This window comes from Chiroxiphia lanceolata, chromosome 9 (genome assembly GCF_009829145.1).
Source record: "Chiroxiphia lanceolata isolate bChiLan1 chromosome 9, bChiLan1.pri, whole genome shotgun sequence".
Lineage (NCBI taxonomy): Eukaryota > Metazoa > Chordata > Aves > Passeriformes > Pipridae > Chiroxiphia > Chiroxiphia lanceolata.
The window spans coordinates 22,299,886-22,324,870 of NC_045645.1; the positions used below are offsets into that span (position 1 = coordinate 22,299,886).

A 24,985-nucleotide genomic window follows, 5' to 3' on the forward strand; every position below is an offset into this window, starting at 1 on the left:
TCCCCTCCCCTTTGCCCTCACATTACTGGGAAATACTTCTCTTTTTTCCAAATACCTGAGGAATTCACTGACTGTACAGTAGAGAGAGAAGACTGAGAGGAGATAATCAATTCCTATGTGCATCATTATGCTTTTGGTTTATAATTTAAAAATCTATTGTATATATGTATTTCTAATAACAGTTACAAAATGGCAGTTCCACAGAGAAAGTTATCTAGGATTTGTCACTCTTACTGACTTTTTAAAAGGGATTTTATATATTAGAGAAGAATCTATATCTCAGAAACTAGTTTTCTTCAAATTCCTTCCAGTTTTTACCCCAGAAGTGGGGCAAAGCACTAAGTATTTTATGTGTTTGTTCTCCTCCCTCACCTCACTGTGTTTTAGATTATATTAGCAGTGCCGTGAACACCATCTGCCAAAAATACTGAGCTCTTATGCAAGAACCTCAAGGCAAGGCCCTCACATGCCAGTTAAATGAGTTACATTTCACAACAAGAAAATTAGGTTCCAGAGACATAAGAGACTGGTTATAATCCTTTCTTTGGTCATATAATATTCTTCCATTCTATTCACTAATGTATTTCTTCCTCAGTCTTGTATTCCATCTCCCACAGCCTTCAGTGACAGTCTCAATCAATGGGATGAGGTCAGCCATCAGATCCATGGGACCAGGAAGATAAGAGCACATTTATCCAAAATCCGAGTGCAGTGCCCTATTCAGACAGCTATGCTGCCTGCTAGTTATTGGGTTGAATTGAAAACAAAAGTTATATTAAAAGACAGCAGGATCATTATTTCTCCTTTCTGCCCCACCTACTCAAGTGCCTGAGGTCATTTTCCACAACAAAAATGAAAGCCCTTCTTGGAAGTGTTTTTGTGCTAAACAGCAGTGGTTAATTTCTTGCAACTAATTAGTTATTCAAGTGAAAGTATAATGATCCTCCAACATGATTGAAAGTGCTTCAACTGAGTTTCCTGCTAGCAGCATACTTCTAGAAAAGATGCAATAAATCAGCAGGGTTATGGAAATCTTTAAACAAAGCAAGTCTGCGACAGGAGCCCATTAAAGATATAGCCATGTAATATTTATGTACCTAGCTGACTTATGCTTTTAACCTAGCACTTTCAGCTATAGCTTTTTAGCACCTGGGTCGTATTCAATAAGAATGACATTCACCCTATTTGCTAAGAGCCAGCATAATGTTTCTGCACTGGGTGTTTGGAATATAGTGTTGCCATAGGACTCAAAGAACAGAGCCTTCCCACCAAATGGAATTTCATTCAGCTTTTTCTAAATAAAAATACAAATAGAACAACTGAGCAGCACAGAAAATTTAGTCTGCGAGTCTCAAGCTCCCTGATTACTTTTAACAAGAAAAGAGGTAGCTATCAAAAGAAGAAAGGTTGTATAAATCCATGGAGGTACTGAAAAACAAAAGGTCTCAGAATAGCCAACATCACCTATGATTGTTCAGATTATGATTTGTTAATTAGGAGTGGCTACTGAGATGGTAATAGCAGACCTGAAGATTTTAAGAGAAGGTGTTGACTTCATAAAATGTCTTCTACTTACTCCAAATCCAATTTATTCATTACATTTCGTGTATTTAAATGTATTGGGTACTGAAGAAAAGCAAGACCCTGGGGTGTAAAAATGCATTTTGACAATGTTTGAGGTTACTGGATGTTACAAATGTACTGATCTGCTTAAATCTCCAAAACAAAGAGTCATTTCCCTTTCTTCTGTCACACTGAACAGTGTCTGCATGGGTTTGCATGTATTTTTAAATTACACAGAAACATACTATTTGGCTATACGTGCCTTCTCTCATCCCACTCACTCATCTACTTCATTACCAATCTCCCAGTCAGCCTTCTCAGGGTTTTAAGAGACAGAATTTGGATTCACAAACCAGTTTCATTTGAGGTCCCAAATATGATTTACTGGCCTACCCTTTGTTGCCACAGCAAATAGCTGCAAAAAGGCAAATCTTGCTGGTGTGGGGCTGGAAAGAGGAAACTTTGGGAAGAGATGTAGGAACTGCAGTTTATTTGGGACTCTGGGAGGTTGGAGGAAGCAAGAGCGTTATAAGAAAAGGGCAGAAGAAGGGAATTGAAGGACAGAGGAAAAGAAGACTGGACGTCACTCCCCCTTCCCAGTAAAATCATCTTTGTTATCACTGTAGGTTTTTGGGCCAATGATCACTTTCAACTTGCACCTTCTGTTGGAAAAATAAATTAGGAGTCCAGCTTTATTTTGTCAATAGAAAGTTTAAAGTGGTCACTGGAGCACAAAGCTTTTCAAAGGGCAGCTGAGCTTAACAAGGACAAGGAGGAGAATGTAGAGGAAGACACAAAACCAGGCAGATTATGAACCATTAAAGGGTGCACCATTTTTCAATAGTAAAGATAAGGCCTTTAGCACAGTTCTGATAATGTTGTATCTATTTATTGTGCATTATTTTTCTGTAGAAGAATATTTATTACTTAAAAATGCCTTTACCAGAGCAGAAAATAAGTAGTTTGTATGTGTATGTTGGTCTTGATGAAAAAATAGCCACCAGAAAACAGTAAACTAACCAGGCATTTGCTCCCTGAATACATGGGATTATACTTTGCATTTGTGCTGTAAACCATTGGATCCTGTACAAGCAATTGTACTGCAATGGGTTTTGCTATGCTAAATATTTAAACTGTGTGCCCAGTCCTTCGAAGTCTGAGCTTATTCTGTGTTCAGAGCTTTTTAGAGTTGAGTCAATAGCATATTTGTTTTGAATGGCTGTTCCTAGATAACAGTAACAAAAATCCAAAACTTGTTTACATCATTTAACATGCCTAAAAGCTTAGCTCAAGACATTAGAAAACCACACAACAAGCAAGGAGAAAAATGCAATTCTTTAAAATACTCTTTGCTGTTGAAAAGAAGTTACACCATCAAAAGGCAAAAAGAATGTTTTGCCAGCTCTGGACCAAGAAATGTTTTGCCTTTAAACTGGAGCAACGACGGGCATAAAAAGATTTCAAGGAATTTCCTCTTCTCCCTGGAGGTAGCCATGAGCCTTTCTCCTACCCCAGACTTCACATTGATTGCAAGATAGGTACATCTTGTGGGTCCCAAGCAGTAGCCCTTATTTATCAGAGTACACAAAATGTGTGAAAGAGTAAAAATAGGGCAAATAAGGCCATGACATCAATCCTATGAAAACTTTGTTCTCATCTGAGCAGTACCTTCAGCTCTGATAGACAGATGTTACATCAGTTGTTTAGCAAGTGACTCTCTACTATTTTCTTAGCTTGTATTGCTATCTTGAGAACAAGGTTTCACCACCATTTACACACAGACACTCATGGAGTGTTCAACATACTCTTGAATTGTGTTTGTGGTCTAAATTCTGTAAAGTATGTTGATATTTTTAGGAAAAAAAATGAAGCATAATCTCTCATCTGTTTCAAATTACATATGAAAAATACCAAGTGTATTAGCAACAAATAGATATGCATACAGATATTTCACAGAGGGGAAAAATGCAGGAATGCCAAAATACAATTACAGGAAAGAAAATAATGCAAACAGGCAATGATTTACCATCCTCACATTTTCTAACTGAATGCTGCTTGCCTTTAGTTAGTATCCAGTGCAGTGTAATAAACACAGTGTTTGAAAAAATGTGCTTTTTCATATCTATATGCTACCTAGAAAGCTCCCGACACCTAATCTGGAAGCAGACAGAACTCAAAAAGGTGCCTCTTTTCCAGTGAAGACGTGACTTCCCCTCCAAGGGCCTGGGGCACTGTGCCTCAGATGCTAATAGCTTTGAGTTGTGTGCAATAGCCCTATATTGTTTATATAGCACTTCACATGTTCAAAGCACTATGAGATATCAGCCATCACTACACTTTTATGAGGCTGTAAGTATTATCCACTAAACATCAGGGTTCAAATGACTCGCTCTTGATCAAAAGAAACTTTGTGCTGCAGGACCATAATTATTTGAATTTGGTAATTCTGGCAGACCATTCCTATGGCAACACAGAATGAAGAGGGGGATGGGATATTAAAGCCATTTGCTATTGCACTCTGCTCTGGCAGTGAGATATGGACACATGGAGGATCTCTAAAGCAAACCTGCACTCAGCACCTTTTGATTAAGAAAATCAAGAGCACAAAGTAAACAAAAGATTTCAAAAGCCCCCAAGCGTGTTGTTATGAATATATCTATTTCATATAATCACTGCAAAGAACCTAAAAGACAACACGCAAACAGTACTGAAATACTCCAGAAATCCTAACATGGTGTTCCAAATTCATTCTGAATCAGTTTGGCTTTTTTTAAACCAAGAGGATTTGTAGGCAATTTAAAAGCAATCAGTCCATTTTCTTCAGATAAAGAACTACAGTCTACTGTCTTACATTTGACTAAAGAAGGGCTCAATAACTTTTAGAAATATAGAATATTTTTACTGTCCATATTTATACATACTTTCTTCCTATGAAAACTCAGTTTCTATGCTGACATTCATAACTGTAGCCCCGAAGTATCAAGTCTTCATTCCCATAAAAAGAATACAAAGATATTGAAAATCAACCAATGAATCCACAGCATACATGACAACTAAATAAAGGCTTGACATAAATGCTAAACAGGACACAATCTGAAGATTCTTCCCTTTACAACTGAAAATATTTTACATAAAAATACTAACACTGAGATTGAAGACAGAATAAGAAAATTTATCATCTGCTTTTCCACCCAGTGCCCATCCTATCATACAACATTGTCTTTCCCCACCTCTCGCATTTTAACTTGCACGCAGTCTTGGTTTCCACAGATACCATGTGTTCTCAGAGTGCAGCTTCCCAGTTATTGGCCTTAGAATCTTGCCTGCAGAATCACGTGGGAAATAGATCAGACTACTAAGGCAAAAATGTGGACCACTACACATAATCCAGATTCATCAAATAAAAGAAGGATGCCTGTTTAAAGCTATAACAGGAAGAGGGAGGGAAAGAAATTCCCTTCAAAGGCAGCAATGAGTGGAGAGAATGACTTACAGAATCTCTTCTGTTTTAGTCAGGTTGATCATGTTGCTGTTAATGTTTATCCCCTCTACCTTACAACTTTCACTTGACATTTTTCAGGTACAGGCCACGCAGAGCTCTATGCCAGACTGTGCTTGCAATTCATTTTGTCTTTAATTACATTGCCTGGAAAGTTAAATTACTGAAATATTTGCTAAAATATTGAAGTTTAAGCACAACATCAGTAGGTGAGCATTACTTCATGGATATAAGTGTAAGAAGCAGTTACCATACTCCATCTACTGATCTAAAGAACAGATGTTTGCGTATGATTTATGGACACTGAAATGTGTGCATATCTTCCATAAATAGTAATGTGTTCCAGTGACAAAGAGTGGAGAACTGTGATCCAAAAGGCTGGGAAAATACAGGCAGTATAAGAATTTATTTACCAATTTCTTGGCTTTAAGTAAAAAGCAAAGCTTATAGAGCCAGGGCTTCAATCCTGTATGTTGGAAAAGCTCTTACAATTTCAAAAAGGACTAACAACATGAAGTAATAAATTGCATTCAGGCTCAATAGGTCAGATATAAAAGTCTGTATAGAACATGAGTGCAACTATGATTTGTTAAATAAGAGTAACAATTTATATTGATTGAAGCATAATAAATCTAAAGCAGTACACAAAAAGACAATATTGCCTTGGGTATTTTTACATTAAATTTGGGGTTGGAAGGGTCTTTAATATCAAGATTTAACACAATACTAATCAGGTAAAATTCTAATGGGCAAAGTACAGTTTTGAGCTCTGCAATTAAATTATTTCTGGAAGTGCAATCAAATATTTGATTGAACTAATATCATTGCTGCTCCTCACATTTGTTCTGCTCCTAAATTAGCTTGGCTAATCAGTATCCCACCTCATAGTCAGTGTTGTAGACATGTGATATTAGCTGGTGGGTTCAATTTCAAGAGCACAGTCAATTTTTGGACAGCAAAACCTAGTCAAAGGTTACAAACACATGAAGTAGGTATTTGTAGATGTTATGGTTTCTGGGCCAGCAGAACTCTGATAGGACTCAGTGAAGTTCAGATTGCTCTGTGATGGCTATACATGTCAAACAAGTTTTGATTTCATTTAAAAAACAGTCTCGGGGATATTATTTCACCTCAAAGTGTTTTTTTGGTGGGCCAAGATATTTTTCATGCTCTTATTCTATGAGCAAGAACCAGGATGATTCTGCACATCTTTAGATTTCTTCATATCATAACATACAGAAAAGCAGCCTTGTAGAATGCAGAATTCAAACAAGGCAATCCCAGTTTTTCCTCCTGTCTCAGGCTGGCATGCACTAGTACTTCAAGATGTTATGCAGTTGCTACTTTTCCCCAGAGATGGGTGTACTCCAGTAAATGCTGAAATACTCCCTAAAATGTTTCTTTTTTTTTCCCCAGTAGAGGTTAACAAAGATGTTTCCATAAGTTTAAGACAACATGAAAACATGGTGATTGTCTAGTTGGATTTCTTGAAAAACATTAACCTTAGATTTACTGCATCAGTAATTAGGAGCTGATGCTCCAACACACTACAGAAACAACTGCAGTTAGTGTCTGTAGAATATAGTGAGAGTCTTAGATTACAGTCACAGTTATTTCATTCTGTTCTTGCACTTTTTAAGACCACAGAAGAAACAAACACTTTTCATTTTGTCAGAAAAAGGACTTCCTCTTGATAGCTGCATAGATTTTTTTACTTTCAGCTTATAACTGAATGTCACACAAGAATAAATTGAATTTCTAATAATCCAGTCAGCTGGATTTAAATCCTTTTGGTGGAAGCACAGCAGCGTCAATACTCAGAGATTTAGTATTACTGCTAATTTATTGCGAGTAAAATGTCAATACTACATGAAAATTTGTCATTTTAGAAAGGTTTAATAAAAAAAGATGAACACAACACAAAACCCAGAAAATATAAGAGATGATAACTGATCGTTCTGCCTCACTTTTTTTCCAGATGAGCATCCAGGTGCCAGCTGGTGTAAATGCAGATGCCACTGACGTCAGTGGAGCTGTGTCAGTTTACACGAGCTGAGAATCTGATCCCAAGTGTGCTAGTGACACTTTTAGATGCTGCCACTGGAATTCACTTTTCCAAGACAATTAAAAAAAAAAATCCACATATTGCATTTCTTCCTGTCCCCAAGTGTATAACTGGAAATCTGTTGACAGACTGTAGGAGAGGGCAAGCAGGAGGTGGAAGTAGCCAACAACTGCATCCATGAGATAACTTTCCAGTATCAGTATTAACACTGCTCTGTTGTCTTCCTTTTATACAAATGAGTATTTGTCTTCAAAAAGTCTGAATTCCACCTTCCAGTAAGAATTAAATGTCAGCAAAAGAAAAATGATTCTGTAAACTGTGTAGGGTATCTGTCTCATAAATATGTTAACATACAATGTTAACCAGCATACAGTCTGGATAGATTGTTCTAAAGCACCATTAGAAAAAGTATCTAAAACTTGAGATCTGTGTATTCACCAAAGTATTTGTTCCTAAGAAAAAAACTCCCTGCTGTACAGGCAGTAAGATTAGTAAAAGTTCTAAGACAGCTGTTTGAAGTGGTCTGCAAGCCGGACTTCTATCTGACTGACATCTATCATTCATATTTCATCTGGCATTTATATGTGGGGGAGAGAGAAGGAAGAAGGAGAAAAGGTGGGGCAATAAGCAGAGCAGAGTAGTATTTGATAGCTCTACCACTTCTAAGCAGGGACAGGGAGCTTTTACTCCTATTTTACATAAGGCCGTTGTCAAACATGAGTGCACTGTGCTACAGTTGCCAGTATTTACCAGTATGGTGATGGAACCCTGGTCTTTTAAAGCAAGATAAAGGTCAAAACAGAAAAGGTAACTAATTAGAACCAAAGACACAGTTCACATAGCATTGAAGTAATTGTCTGTTTGTGCAGCACAACACCCATATCTTCAATTTAGGTCAGGCCATGAAGAGGAAGAAGAGGACTGAAGACTGAGGATTAGATGCTCTACTTCACACAGTTGCCCTCTGGAAGGACTTGCAAAGGCAGTCACTTAAATTAAGTACAGGTCATCAGACAAGATATCTAATCTATTCCTAAGACAGGTAGCTCTAGCAGTCCAAATCCCTATGGCCTTTGCAGCCACACGATGAACTACTTCCTCATGTACCTCTGTCAATTCACGTTAGGTTCCAATTTTTTTAAAGCGATATTTCATGTACACCATGACCCTATTGCTCATAGCAAGGAAAGTGCTTTGGTTTATTTATGACCTACTAACCTTAAATAAAAAAAAAAATACATCCAATATGAATGTTCACATAAGCTTGCAGATCTGAAAAAAAAATTTAAAATTAACCTGGCATTTCTAACAGCCAGCTAAGCCTGGTAAGGGATTTTAAAAAAATGAAAACCAGATGAGAGATGATGACAGCATATTTACCTTGCATAACCTGCACACATCAGGAATTAGGGCAGGAACCCAGGAATACTTTTTGTACTTAGCTTCAGCCCATTTCACAAGTTTCAGCCCATTTCAGAGGCTAGATAACTAAGGAAATCCTGAGGTTTTTCCATTATATGGGGTGGGAGGCATTAATAATAACCTGTGAAAGTAATTCCTTCCAAGATGCAATCCACCCAGCCACAAGCTCTATGCAGCTTCTCTTCTTCCTCTCCCCTCCATCCTGGTTGCCAGATAGCAGCCAGGCAGGACCCCGTATTGAAATATGAAGTGACAGATGGAAGCAGGGAATAAGAGCATAGGAATAAGTACTGAAAGAAATGACGTACAGAAAGCAAGTTCATAATAGGGTGGATCTGAAACATGAGCAACCCTAAACCATAAAGTCAGCTCATTTGGCTAGAACAAAGTTGAACAGATGCAGATGCGCAAAAGACTGAGTTGGAGAGCCTTATTCTCTCATCACTCATGCTGGTGTACAGAAGTCTTCTCATAATATCCATGGAATTAAACCTTTGAAAAACCACTACAAAGAAATGGAAAAATAAAAATAAACTTCAAAGCCAAACTATTGGCAGCAAATATCCCATACAGTTGTATCAGGAAAGAAAGATGTACTGCCACATTTGATTAGAATTCAGATATATTCCTAACCACAGTGGCCTTCCTAAACAAAATACATCTAATCTACATAAAGAAGAAAATTAATGGATTCCATTCTTGTCTAGTTCTCCAATAGACTGTATTAATGACTTTGTCCTTCAGTACTATTAGATAAAAATAATGTTGAGTTAAATGATGTAATAAATACCTCTACGTGCAGAGTAATTAGTTGAAAGAAACAGAACAAAGTCCTTGTCATGGTGTTTGTTTACAAAATAGACACAGGTGCCATACCTATGAGCTCCAGTCTTTTGGTGCGGGTTCCTTTTACAAAGTAGAAACAAACCCCCCAACATTCATAAAGACTTACAAATAATCAGAGATTGATGAGAGAGTATAAAACATCTTTTACCAAAAGATAAGGTAAACAAACAGCAATTCATAGAAGTCAATGAATCAGTCACACAATTTCAGCAGAGCAAGAGCGGACCTGGTAAAAAAGAATTCTGACCAGCTGAGCATCGAGAACACCTTCTGCAGAAGAAGTCTGCTCCAAAATGCAAATAAGGTAAAATTCCTCGATTACCTTGTTTTACCTTCTGATACAGCCTCTAAAACCCTTCTGCAACACAAACATTACAATCCCGCTTTTTTAAATTATTATTTATTTTTATTAATAATTAAGAGAGTTGATGGGGAAAAATTGTTATGTTACTGTGGAAATTTTTGAGAATAAGGACTTTACTATGTGATGAGCAGTACTGGATATGCACAGCATGCCACCACCTAAAAAAATACATGAAAATAAATTTAGGTCAAGTCTTAATATACATTCACTATTTTTTTCTCCTGAAAACTATCATAACAGGTTCTGCATGTGTGACAATTTGTGAGGAAGAAAAGCCTTCTGTCTCTGTAAGATGTTTATTGAGAAATTAAGCCTCCTTTAAAAAAAAAAAATGTATTTTTCATCAATCCTAAGCAAGTTTAAATCCAATTGAACCATGTCAGCAAAAGAAATTTTGCTCTAATAATTCATAACACTCTTAGCCAGCTCTCTTCATGTATGGGATCTTGTGTTTCATTTTGCTATGAAGTTCAGTCTCAGGAAATAACAGACAAAATTAATCCACTTGTGCCTGCATCCCCAACCTTTATTATTAAAGCCTGAATAAGTGAAATATCTTTTCTTTTCATAGAAAGAAGTTTGGGAAACTGCCAGCTCCTTGCACAAAGGTTGAATTACGATGGGCAGACAAGGGTGTTGGTAAGAGAAAAATGATTGAAGTTGCATCATCTGTATGATTAAAATCATTGTGTGAATTTTGATTTCCCCCCCCTCCTTTCAGACATTTGAGGATGCGGTCAAGTCAATGGAGTTCTGTTGTAGTGGTTGCTTCAGTGAACATTCAACGCTGTCGGTGAGTTTGGAATTAAAGTGAAAACCATCGACCGTTGATTGTACCCTCCAGCTAACCATCCTCCTCCTTACTTCATGCTTTCAGGCCTTAACACCGAAGATAGCAACCTAACCATCATATGATGTTTCTCCCCCACCCTGCCAAGCTTTACAAAAAAGGTCACAATCAACATTCATTGCTGTCGGTGGGTTTAACTTTGTGGACAAGCTCACTGAACAATGAATGCAACTGTGGCCCCACATTTTACAGTTGCCACTGAGAGGAACAGCAGCTCTGAAAGCAGTAGTGAGAAACAAACTTCTTATAAGCTACATTTTTCTGGTCAGAAAAAGAGTTGCGAGTATACACTTTTTGTTTTCTTGCTTTTAAGTGTGTTTAACTGAGCTGACTAGAAAAAAACCCCACTGCCTTCTTCTGGAATATTGTCCTTACAGGGTTCAGTATCACTGAAACCATAAAAACTCTTATTTAGTATGTGTGCAGAAATAAATAACTGTACAGGAAACTGTATATCCACTCCTAAGGACTCTGACATAGAAGGAAAGAATATTTAAATGTCATTTTAACTAGGCATTGTGGAATACTTTTTCTATACTTGTCATGACAAATACAAATGGGAACAAATGAGATTTCAAAGTTATGGATCAAATGTTTCATCAAATAAATTAATTAATTTTACATGAAATTGTTTCTGAGCACATAAATATTATTAGACAACTCTTACTATTGCATCTGGCTTTTTAGGCATCTGAACAATGACAGAGAAATGTATATCCAGAAATAAAAATGGAAAAGTAGTTAAATTGTAAAATTACTGTAAACTGAGTACCGATGTCACACTCTCAGTATCACAGATACTAATAAGAAAATAAAAGTGTAAATAAACTCACATTTTTGTCCTTATTTCCTTACAACCCTTTATTAACCTGGTCAGACACGCAGAAGGACTAGTCTACATTTCTCACATCACACAATCACTCAAGGTAAGTTCGGTCTTTAGACTTGGTGCAACTCAAATATTCTGCAGCAAGAATTGCTTACAAGGGTTAGGTAATGTCACAGCAGTCATGTCGTTCTTCCTCATTATGGGGGGGTTCAAAAATAATACTTTAGTTTGGTTATTTACAAAGTTTCCTCAGCACATCAGTTACACAGCAAATTATCTTGTGTACTGTATTTACTTTTCTTAAGTTTCACCAGGTAGCAACTGAACAGGATAAAAATATCAAGGTTGTCATGGGACAATACACCTATACTTGAACTTTGTGTTATCAGTCTAATTAAATGGTAAAGATATATTTCAATCCTGAATGAGATCAGTCCTTTGTCATATGCAAAACTAATATTTATAGAAAAAAAAATCAGACCCCCTTAAAGGTGTAATCACACTAGCACAATAAATCCTGAAATTATTTGGCATTATTTAAAATTGATATTTCAGAAGATTATCTTTTCTTATTCCAATATTTACTAGAGATGAACCCACAGGGTCTGAATACTATCATAGTCAGAGACAGAAGAGTAAAGTATTAAAAGGAAGAGTTGCTATGGATGAATGATTTCTCAGCAATGCTGTTCAGAGATAAGCCTGTATCTTTAGGTTTACCCATTTCTACAAAAATGGGAATTTGAATTACTACAGACTTACATATTGCAGACAGATAAAGATCATATTAAAAGCAAGAATCAAAGGTATACATTCTATCTAGAAGGAGAAATTTTCAAATTAAGCTGAAGCTAGTATGATTCATGCTGTAGCAAAAACAAAGTTCCTTACTTTGGTCTTGGTTTTGCAGTACATTTATTAATGCTAGTTATAGATAAGTTATGTATTTTTAACAGAGAAAATACTTATCAAAACAGAAGATTCTGGAATTTCTCAATACTGGAAAGAACCAGTGTCCTGGAACATGAGTGGTTTCTGTACATGTTTGCTGTGCTGATAATGTCTGAATGATTAGCATTAAGGAGAGACAGACTCCAATGCAAGAAAAAGATAAAGTTACATTACATCCTTTTCTAAGGCAGTACTAATTGAAGATCAATGATTCATACCCTACTAGAACAGGGTGCAGAAACCTCAGTCAGCATTGACCTAGGCACAAATAATCAGCCCATACTCATTACAAATATAAAAGAGATATTTCCACCTGGACTACAAGTTTCTGAAGAGGTGACTCTGCAATAACAGTCTTTTTTAATGGTGCCTAGCATTAAATTTATCAGTGATTTTGGTTACATTATGTTTTCATATACAAATAGAAAAATGTCTTCTTAGTATACAGATACATAGTGTTTCACACAGCTTAAAGTCAACCTCTACACACTAGTTATTTAATAATGTTCATTGGAAAGCAATACTTTAATTCTACACCCCACAAGAGATGTTGGCTTGCACTCATCTTTCCTTTATGCTGTAAAGCCACAGAACAATCACAATTTGATGACGATTGCTGTGAAACACTGTGGGAAGGTTTCATGGTAATTTTCCTGGGTTTTGTTAATATGATACATATGTACTCAGTACAATGCCCACAGGCCATAGAAACATTCTAGAAAATTGCTCCTCAGTGTCATTGTAAATAATTCACTCACAGCAATATTTTTAGGTCAAGCATATCAAAGTTGCAGCAAAGGCGATGGACCTTGACATAATAGGAGCACTGGTTTTACAGCAGTGCAGGGAGAGGAGAAGGAATATACTTCCCATACACGAGAGATTAGTTGCTGTTCCCAAGTGTACACATTACTGTGCTTGAAGACAGTAGAGGTGGTACTAAGGGTTTGTTACAAGGTTTGGAGTTGTTGGTTTCTTAAATTACCTCCAAGTACTTTTTTTCCCCTTGCTTCTGGCTAAGACGGATCAAAACATCTAATTCAACAGCTTCTGCATTAAGTCTATAGTTTCTGTTTAGCAAGTACAGACAGACACCTGGTTATATCTCTAAAACTACAAGTCAAAGAGTTCCTGTAATAGAAATAATCTGTGATATTCAGAACCATAGCAGGATGAATATGATAGACTTGATTTTTGACACAGCTGACACCACCACACTAACATCTCTTACTTTACAGATGGTGAAGTGACACTGTAAATTAAAGAGTTAAATATAGAAGTAGTTTATAGTTGAAATGGAAGCAGTATCTGGACAATTGGACTCTAGTCATGCCTTTTTGGGGAAGAAATAGAGAATGATCTGCAATCCTGACTTTTGTTTCATGTAAATACCGTGTTTTTCTTACTGACCACTTTTTTTTTTCCCCTCTTAATGTATACCTTTGTCACTTGCCAGAGTTACAATGGAAACCAATTATTTTTCTTAAGCACTTACCTGGTGACATGCACTACAGAATAATTTTTACATTCTGCCCTTTTATTTAGGTTTGTATAATTTTATTTTAACTTTACATTTTTTCCTTCCTGTGCATCCTCCTTAAGTGTGAGTGCTAGAAATGCAGACCACATTGCAAAGAGCCCAGCCAACGTGAGATGAAATAATCTGATGCCCCTTTATTTTACAAGCAATCACTGCTCCTTTTCAGCCAAAAATAGCATTTTTAATGGCACCACGGAGTTAACACATTTAAATTTATCTAACATTATTACATAGATACAGTGTCCACAAGTTCTTTCCTAGTTTAAAATAGATTATTTCATCCCCTTGAAATGCAACACTTGTAAATTTTTTGAACTTAGGGATTTTTGTTTTCAAAATACAGCTCCTCCTTCCTCCAAAATCATCATTAAGGTTTTGAAACTTAGTGGCAACAATTACACAGTAGCATGTAGTAGTACTTTGAATACAAATACGTTGAATACAAGCAGAAGCCTATCATGACTTAATAAAAAAACCCCCAACACTTAAACTTGTTATTGTATTTAATTTCCCCCACATTATTTTCATTTTAAGAGTAAACACTGCAAAAGAGGCAATAGAAGCATAAGGATTTACTTCCCTTCCTGCTGCCTGCACCCAAAGTCTGTTTACAAGCTCAGTATCTGACATTGCCGTGTTAGAGCCTTGACTTCATAACAACCAGTAATCACAAACTGAACGCAGATATGTCTGACAAATACATGTAAGAGGAAGTTTATGTTGGAGTTAGGAATTATTGATCTGAAGATGAAACAGGGCAAGTCTTCAAATTGCACAGCTTCCAAATATGGTTCTTATAAAAACTGATGGTAATGCTCATTTTCTACATTTTCTGTTTATGAGACTGCCTTTGCATTGACACTAGAAACAAAAATATAGTCTCCTCCTATGTTTGCATATGAACTGATACCAAACATTTCAGGAAAGCTTCAGGTGCATAAACTCTAATCCACATAAACCATGAATTAGAACAGAAACTATGCCTACGATACATATTCTGACTTTTCCTGATTTTACTTCATGAGATACAGCTGCTAGCCTTAAAAGTTGTGATGTTTTAACAAATCCACTTTAATCTAACAAACTCACAAATAGACTATCATGAGATCTGATGATATAAGTTGCTGGGTTATATTTTGTTTGGTGTTTGTAGGTTTTTTTAAATAATCATTATTTTTTCCATTAGAAATCTCATGTTAGGTCTTAAGGATGAAAAACAAGTCTAAAACAGACCAGATCACACAAATCTATGATAACAGTGTTCAGAATGTTCAGATACCAGGTTAGGTAATGAGGAGAAATCGCTGGAAAGTAACATGCACCTGGTCATCGAGATAGTGGAAGTTTCACCTTTCACTGAAGATCAACTAACAATATACATAAACTATATGTCTAAACTACAGTATCATCTACAGATACCTGCAAGTTATCCCAATAATCATGCTACTAATCTAATTGATTGCACAGATCTATTATTTAGTAATTAAACAGTTAAAGTGCTTAGTCACAGGCATTTTAAAACTCTGAAACAAAAAAAAAAATAAAAATATTAGTTTTAGCTAGCGAGAGTTGAGTCCAAGTGGTTGCCCTCAAAAAGTCAACATCACCATCTGATGTGTAAAACATTCCTAATTCTCATAAAGTACACACTGAGCTGATTACTGTGTTTGACTTAAAATAATGAGCTGTGACAAACCTTGAGTTCATGACAATGGATTTACATTTAAATGCCATCCTATTCACTCAGTATCAATATGCTGCTATTACCAGACTGACAGACATGACGAAATTAGTGTGTGCTCTCCTACAGACAGGGACAGTGGACACACTTTAGGGAGGCCACAAACTACTATAGGGAGGCCACAAACTACTATAGGGATAACAAAACCAGGAGAACTTGGAGAGACCATGATGTAATTGTAGAAGACACCAGAAAAGAAAAAAAAAAAGACAATAAAGACAGCAGCCAGCTGTGGCCTACAGAATATCTTAAAGGAAGCCTCTATAGACTCTCCAGGAAGATCTCTGTACATCCCCAAAACAACTACAGTACATTGTTCCAGAAGATTACATGGATCGTGGTCTGTTAACTAATGAATTCAGATTCTCTGCTGGTTTTGGAGTCAACATACTTTTATTGATTTCAGTGGAATTATGCCAGTTTGTACAAGCTGAGGATTTGGTAAGCCAACACACAAGAGAACTGTAAAACAAGTATGGTCCCGCACATCCTACACTGAGGGGAAAATGCAGAGGTAGATGTCACTCTTGGGGGAGGGGGATGAGAGAAACAAAGAACATGTACTTGGAAAACACATGTTTCCACCTACGGAGAGAGCTTTTCTGCCCACAGACAAACTGTGGGTGGCCCTGGACACACAGCACTTGGACACTTAACTACGTTTGTGCAGATTGCTACTTTGCAGGTACAAATAAGGAGCTTCGGAACACAACAGGCAGGAGGATATTTTTGGGCAGAAACATCACACCCACATTATGATAATCTGGCCTTTGCCACCACATGACAGTCTCCTGCGCTTCATGAAGCTTGAGGTATGTGGGTGGGAAAGAGCTCACAGCTTATTTTTGTCTGACGATGGCTCCCACAGCACAAGTGTATGTACTTGAAGCAATGGTAGCTTGTTTCCTCTCTCTCCCTTCACACTGTGCACTTTCCATCATTTCATCCATTATTTTCACACAGAGCAGAAAAACTACGCCATTCATTGGGTGCATTTGAGAAAAAAAAAAAAAAATCAATGCAAAACATTATCACATCTCTTAAAATACCTTCTGTCCCAATATCCAGGAGCTTCTTCATTTTGGGTGCCTATTGGTATCCCTCTCTGGCCTAGAGCTACATAAGGACTTCAGATTTGTATCAGTCTTCACTAGAGATGATTTACCTTCTGCAAAATTTTGGGTATTGCAGGTACATGTACAAATGGTTGCAGCTGCTGACTGAAAGTGCCTTCTGGAACCAGTTGACACACACCAAGAGTGAGATAACCAAACCCCAGGTCTGTTCAAAGTGAATACCACAAACTGACCATTAAGAGTGAATTCTAAAACCAAAACAACAAACCTCCCTCCTCCCCCCCCCAAAAAAAAAAAGAAAACCAAACCAAAAAAAACCAAACCAAATCAAAAAATCTGCTTTTTGTCTCTCTGTTGCTACGCCACCCATCCCCATCAATGCTTTTCTGAACACTTCATACTAACAGGAGAAAAATCAAATCAAACTGAAAAAAAATGAAGCACCAAACCCATTGTTTCCGTACTCCTTATAGAGGCTGTTATCTGTTTGGAAACATTACTTCTGCTTTAAACCTTTCACTGCAATTCTAAGGGACTACTGCATCTATTGCTAGGTAGTCAGCAGCACTGCTCAGGAGAAATCCAAGTCTAAGACATGCATACCTGCACAGAAGGTTTTCCTTGCTAGAACTTCAGTGCATGCCTCTCCAGTCTTAATGTCCAGCACTACTGGCTCCTCTCTACTTAGGTGAGGTACCAGAGTTATGTTTTTCTGAAACAGAAGTCTTCCTGCCTTACTCATTTTCTGTGAGGATACCATCAGATTAGCTCAGGATACTCACTACAAAATTTTTCACCAGGAGAGCATACCAGCCTTCGCTGAACTGGAACTGAAAGGTAATCCAATGAGAATGCCTAAAAATAATAGACCATGTTTTAAGGGTTCCTTGTAGTCAGACTAAAACAGATTAAAAGAGATTATTTTGCCATCTTTCTACCACAAATGAATGACCTGTTACAGACCAAGTCTACAAAGAAGTTTTACTTGAACGCCCAAATCAATAAGATTACATTAGCAGCTTGCTGTGCTTGAGCTCACAGGGTGCTGGTGCCATTGTCCTCCTCTAACAGGAAGGGTTTGAACAGGCAGGACCTCCAAACTTGATGAGAAATAAAGTTGGTATCTTTGCACCACACCCAGAGGAGAGTGGTAGGTTCCTGAGCTGACTACAGTTTATGTACCTTTATCATCATCAGAAACCGTAACAGCCACTGTTAAAGTGAACACAGAGCCTGCCCAGAACAATGCAACATGTGCTAAGGTTCTATGTTCATTCTAAGATTGTTGGCTGCTACATTTTATCAGCTCTTTTTTAACTAAGGCTGCTCACTAACTGCTTTCCAAGCTTTCACATATGTACCATTTCCATCAACTACAAGTGTAAATTTGCAAGCAATGGGAACACACACACGCAGTCTGATGGAATCTGTGGAGAAGGTAAAGCTGTCACCAGATGGCATTTAAGTTTTACAAAGCCAGATATTCAGAAGCATCATCTGAATTTTAAATGCTTCATTTTTTTTTATTTTTTTTTCTTGCAAACTCCTAAAACACACCATTTGGTCCTAGAAATAATCTTGTGATATTTTGTGGCTAAACCTCCAACAGTTCATTTTTCATGACTACATACCTAGACTATAAGAGCCCTAAATTAGTACTTGGGTACAGACTGCTCAAAAATTCAGTCTATAATGTCAGTAAATAAACTTTTTATGAATATAATTTTGAGTCAGCCCTAGCAGTAGCAAAAATAAGTAGGTTGCCTGTTCCTTTCCTACAGGGAAACGTTGCCAAAAATATATAACTGTCACTTTTCATCTTTGGAATAATGTTAGCTACTGAAAAAAAGGATTCACAATGAGCAATTATGTCTTCAGCTTTCATGTCATTTTACATCATTCCACTATCAGCCATGCTCAAAAGCTTAGAGGCAACATTCTAGGTCAGTGACTTTTGCAGGCAGTGTATTTGCTGTTTGGTAATTAAATTAGATACACTTTAAATAACCAGATTCTGAAACAGACAGCCACTTACAGACACATGACCAAATGTATCACTGGCACTGTTGACACTGGATGAGGAAAATTATGCATGTTAGCAATCATTAACTATCACTGAGGATTATAAATTTAAGGATTATGATATTAAGAATAACTGGATCAGCAAATCACTGCAGAGAAAAATCTTTAAGATGTAGCTAAAAGCCATACTGCAGGACCGACCTACTTTTCATCACAAAGTTTTATTTATGCGTGTATAGAATTTTTTCTTATGTTATGGTTAGCAAAATAACATCTCCCACCAAGAAAGCTCTCAACTATTAATAAAACTAAATAGAAAATGAAATACTGCAGTAGGTGCTCAGCTTTTAATAAGGTTTTAGCCTGCATCTCAGGCAAATAGCCAGTAGTGCTGTTTCAGATAAAAGTTTAAACAGCAAAACAGAGACACTAATTTTCACTTTATATGGAATTTTTATGGATAAATTATTAACTCTTAAGATGTAAAATCAGAATGTTAGAAAAATATTTCATATCAAACACAGCTCAGAGGTATCTACTGTGTAAAAAAGTATGCAGCTTTGCTACTTTTTCAAGCCTGCACTCAGAAATGAACATTTAAAAAAAAAATCAGAAAGAGATCTGATAGGTGCTATAAGATATGTTCTTTGTAAAAGCAGTTCTCATAATTCTTCAAGGGACAGCCGTTGAAAAAAAACCACACAAACTACAAAACACACAATCCCAAACAAAACCAACCAAAACCACAAACAGCAATCTAAGGAGGTACTGTAAAAAGACAATTTGGTCTTCATTTTGTGTGTGAACAAGGAGTGATGTTAATGGACCAAGACATGCAAATAAGAAACACAAGTTCAAGCCAGAGTCTTGTAATTCATGCAATTCATGCTATTCCACAATAGCAGGAACTATTGGTATTCCACTGCTTTGGGCATTCATTTTTCAGCCCATCCACAAGGTTCCACTCTGTTTTTGTTAGCTTAGTTCCCTTACCACCTCTCCCACAATAAGCATTCATATGGAAGTCCTCATCTGTGACAACTGTGCTAAAAGGCCCAATTTTAAAATCCCATTTTTCTTTTCTTCTGGAGATTGACCCATTGGCCTTTTATTTCAAGATGGACACAAGCTACAAGGCACAATGGACAGCCACAGACTATTAAAATATCCTGCCCACCTAAGTATGCCAGCAGACCACTCAGAACATCAAAGTCAGCCCCACAATCTAAAGATGACACGACCCAATTGTAGCATTGCTATAGTTACTTCTAAAGCACTGAGCTGGAAAACTAGTCTTAATGTTTGCAGGTATTGCTTTGGCTGAAACACATGGAAAAACTGGCTTTGAGGAGGAAAATGCAACACACCACACATATATTTCTGGCCATTATAAAACATGAGACAGAACATGTGTCCCTTCCTGTGCCATGGGTAGAGGTTTGCAGTGGTGGCACACTTGCTGCCAGCAGGTGTTGCAATGGGCAGCTGTGTAAAGCGCCTATTCACTGAACTCTGTCACTCCAGTTATGTGCTCTTTATGGCAAGGAAAACAGAGAAGACAAAGAGGCTGTTATGCTTTAACTTCAAAGCCTTCATGTCCCAGGCTTCAGTTCTGTACCTCAGGCAGTGCAGCCCACAGGAGAGGTAGCACAGTCTCAGGTAAAGACATTTTTCTGCTCCAATAACCTAGTCTCTGTAGTCCTTATAAGACAGATTTGATTTTGTTTAAAAAAGTAAAATCTTGATATAGGCACACTGATAGCAGAAGGTCATGTGACATTGACATTTGCCATTTGACTAACAAGTAAATTCTGTCCTTAAGCTTTCCAAGTTCACAGGAAGGTTTTTGTCTGAGAGGTCATAGAGGAATCTTAAGTTGACTCGTAAGTGCCACAAGAAGCAATGCACAAGAAGTTGGGAGATACTGATCTTCCCAGTTTACAGTTCCTATTGGAGTTATCATTCTCCAGTTGCACCAATTTCCTTTTCATCGGGGTAAAGCTTTTATGAGATCCCTAAAGCCTGTGTGCAATATTTATTCTGTTAGTCTAATTAAAGGTATTACTATGTACATAGTTACTGAATCTGTCCCCAGTGGCACTTCACATCATAAATAACAGATGTGAAATGTACTCCTATTGGGACAATCACTAGTATCAATTCTTCTTATGCTATCTCTTTAACTATTACATCACCTCACCATTTTTTAGGATTTTTCTTTGAAGAAAAAACAATACCATTAAGATACTATTAGTTTGTGATAATTAAATTTACTAGGTCTTCTCAGGCCCATATGAAGACAAGCATTTTGAGAGGTATTCAGTTTACCATAATGTAAATTGAAATAATTTTACATTATATGTCAGCAGTACCAAGTTCTGATGTTTAATTGCATGGGACTGTCCCAGGATAAAATTACAACTTATGCATTCAACAGTATAATTATGCATTCAACAGTATAAAAGGCTTTAATATTAGTCCATAAACATCTCAGGGTAAACTAACTAACAGCACATAGCATTTTGGTTTTCCACTCCAAACTTTAGCGGTATTCAGGCTTTGGATTTGGATTAATCCACTTTCTTTAGAATATGGAAGCATATATTCTTTCAGCGAGGAGGAGAGAGGCTGTGACTATATAACTGAATTCTCTTTTCAGATCCATAGAGATTAGAAGACCAATGTATGTGTGTGCTTAAAACACTAATTCAGCTGCCTAAATCTAAGGCAGTTGATCTCTCAGCTGCAGATCCTCAATTGCTACACGTATGCCCAGCTATACTTCTCACTCAATAGGGGTTCAATAGTGTTAATGAGCTATTGTCCAATACAACAATTATACCAAAAACTGTAGTAACAATTTCCCCCTTTATTTTGTACATATACTTATGTTTTCACCTACAACAATTCTACTTTACCCAACATTTTTAGCAAAATGTGGCATTTTGAAACCATAAGAGAATTTGAGAGGTCCCATCAAGTCCATCTAATTTTTCATGTTATGATTAAGGCTCTAATATCCTTCCGGGAACAATGTTTCCTCTCCCTACATAGAGGAAGTTTTTATATGTCAAGATATTCACCTCAGTTTTCCTGTCTTATGCAAAGTGCTCAGATGCTTCCAGTGTAGATATGTAAAAATTTTCAAAGACCTTTTCAAGGATCTCCACATTTAGAGAAGTGGCACATCCAAGATTTTATGAAGTAATTTGGGTAATGCATTACTACTACTGACTACAGTAGATACACTTTCCAACCAATTCCTCAGTTTCCACCAATATACTTGCAGCTCCCTTTTCCCAATTTAATTCTTAATTATAAAGCTAATCAAGATGCTCAAGTTCAGCATCAGGTTCTCAGTGAAGCTGTTGAAGAGTTCTGGACTTGGGACAGAACCTTGCACACCAACGTTTAATAGCTTTTCATTTTAAGAGCAAATAACTAATAACTACCTTGAATCTTACTAGCATAAGGCTATGTTATGGCTTCTCTGTTTTCTACAAGATCTATTATCCCATTTTAATAGAAATTTCATGGTTTTCTCCTTACAAATCCATGATGACTCATTCTCCACACATTTCAAGACACTTTTAAAAGTTGGACCATTTATTCCAATATTAATTCAAGGAATTTAACTTCAGCCAGCAGACAATCCTGTAGCTCCTCTTACCCTGTTCCCATTTCTTAACGATGTGAAAGATGTTTTTCCTTTCTAGGCAGCATTGGTCCTCCACTAAGCTTTTCAATCTTTCCTTGGCAGCACATCTTTTCAGTCATTTTTTCATGAAAAATTTGGGGAGAAAAACTAGAGAGCTTTACAAATGATTGACACAGGACACTTGGTAATGAAAAATAAAAATTACTTGAGCAGAAGTATATCAGAACTGAAGAAAAATTTGTGGACAAAAATATTTCACCCACTTTCTTATTGCAGATCAATAGCAAATTGGAACAAGTGACATTTAGCTCGGTGCAAGCCTGCAGGCATCATTGCTGGGCTTAGGTAGACTTGTTTTGGGACAGCAAGGATGTGCTTGAGCGACTTATGCACTGTGGACACTGATGACACGGGCGGTTGATGGCGCTGATTAGATCAGGTAGGAATGGGAGGAGGAGGAGGCACGGTCAGGATGAAGGAAGTGTAGTACTGACACATAGGAAAAGAGCACTTCGTAGACAGATTCCAGTGAGAAAAAGTTTTAAAAAGTTGTCTGAAATGAAAAGTTGAAAAAAAGCCATAAGAGAAAGAATACAGAAGCATCAGATGGTGTCTCAGTATAGAATAAAAAATATAATTCTGTAAAAGGAGGTGAGACATTTCGCAAGAATGGGGAAAACAAGTCAACAAATGTCTCAGAAAAAAGGAGCACAGAGGGACATGCAGTAAATGGTATGTAGCTGTTGCATCCCTCTTGCTCCCTTCCGTATTTGCTAACAGACCTTTGGAATATTAATCCCTTGGAGAGTTTAGCAAAAGATGACATACTGACATCCAGCTGGGCTTACCTCTGCAGCAATAGTTCCACAAGCTCACATATCCACCTTTTCCAGACCACCAAGTTTGCAGTCAGGCTGAGTTGCCTTGCTGTGACTCTACAAGTCAGGCACCCACTCCAGAGGTAGGTTTATAGTGGATCAGAGGCTGGCAATGTCTAGCACGTCACTGGCCTTATTCCCTTACACACAGCTAAAGCTGTCTGTCCTGCTCTCCCTGCTCCCTGAAGAAAATATATATAGCACGTTAGGAGAATCTTTGCTAGCTCACTTTCAAAATAAGCTTTCCTATTTCTAGTATTGCAATAGGAACTGAGTTAGAAGGATTGAAAATTTAAATACAGCTTGCTTGTACAACCACCAGGTTTTTTCCTGTTCCTTGTGGATATTTTTCAAATTGAAAAGGGTTAGCAGTAAAGGAAGGTAATATCTGAGAAACCCATTGTGAATTCTGGCAAATCAATATTAGTCCTTTTGTAGCCAGACCAAGGATCAAATACTTAAACTTTCCATTGCTCTATTTATTTATCGAAGTGTTTTGTTTCTAGGTGGGTTTTTTGAGGAGGAACATCCCATTCCTGCCAGCATGCTCAGACAGCTATGCCCATGTACAACTGCTGATCCCATGTCTCACGTGCAGTTGCCTGCACTGCCACAGCAAAACAAATAATATTTTTGTTCCCTGATGTGATTAATCAAGATTTTCTCATTTCTTTTGTTTTGAGAGTTGTTCACAAGTTAGACTTCTCCTATAACAACTCTTCGGGATGTTTTCATACAGACAAGAAGGTGGGGCTCACCCAGGAAGCACACCCTGTGAAACCCCATTGGCTTTAGACAGGGTGCAGCAGTACCTAAATTCTTTCATACACTTGAAATTGCTTTCTGCTAAGACATTAGTAGTCAAACTACTTTTGCTTTCTGCCTCAAAACTTAGCAAAAATCATAGAAACACGTGAAAAATAAAGGTATTTGTGATATTCTTACATGTAGCAAAAACTGTTTTCCAGGAGTTAATTTTTTTCATCTCGTTTCTCTTTTCTTTAAGCCAATTTTCTTTTTTTTCCCAGACTGTTAGAGTTCGTAAAAAAATAAAAATCTCTGCCTTCTAGCAAACTTATGTTCTACTTTCATCTAGAAAGGCATAAATGTGTTAAGCCAAAACCACAGTATTCACCACTGTTTGAAACAATCTGTGTAGTTTTTTTTACATCCCTATTTGCAGAGTCCCTGTACAAGATTCAGTACATAACCACTGCACTAACCTTTCCAACTGTCCACACACATCATCCTCTGGGTAAACAGTCATATATAGCATCAGTCTGTGGAGGTTTTTTTTATGACTAGGATCAAAATAGCTCCATCAACTAGTATGTGTGAATATTGCCTTTATCATATAACCGAGACTCCAAAATTAGAATTACAGTGGGTATTTCTGCTGATCTGAAAGATTTAACATCTCTTTTCTCATAAAAAATTCTATTTGAAATAAAAAATTAATGCTTCCAAATCTAGTATTACTGTACACAACGTAGGAAAGAGACAGTAATTTGGTATTTCAATAAATTTTTTAAAAGAATATTGAGCCAAAATACTCAATTCACACGAATGAGACATTGGAGAAAATTAACATAATGCTGTATGACAGGTTCATTTTTTGTATTGTCTCATATGGAGACCTGACATTCAGTGCAACTCAAGTTTAGAAATCATTCTTCTCTCA

The 24,985-nt window shown here is 37.0% G+C and overlaps 1 long non-coding RNA gene across 6 annotated transcripts in view; it reads left to right on the top strand.

The window, feature by feature from the left end:
* The window catches only part of LOC116791004, a 59,931-nt gene extending 48,793 nt beyond the window's left edge, over window positions 1–11,138 (top strand). For 3 of the 6 annotated variants that reach the window (XR_004358588.1, XR_004358593.1, XR_004358591.1), the window contains 4 exons: window positions 8,022–9,699; window positions 10,331–10,398; window positions 10,481–10,552; window positions 10,637–11,138. This is a non-coding gene — a long non-coding RNA (uncharacterized LOC116791004). Of the gene's footprint in view, window positions 1–7,996; window positions 9,700–10,330; window positions 10,399–10,480; window positions 10,553–10,636 lie in introns of all 6 variants that reach the window. The other 3 variants (XR_004358592.1, XR_004358589.1, XR_004358590.1) reach the window with 3 other exon arrangements.
* The last annotated feature ends 13,847 nt before the right edge of the window (window positions 11,139–24,985 follow it).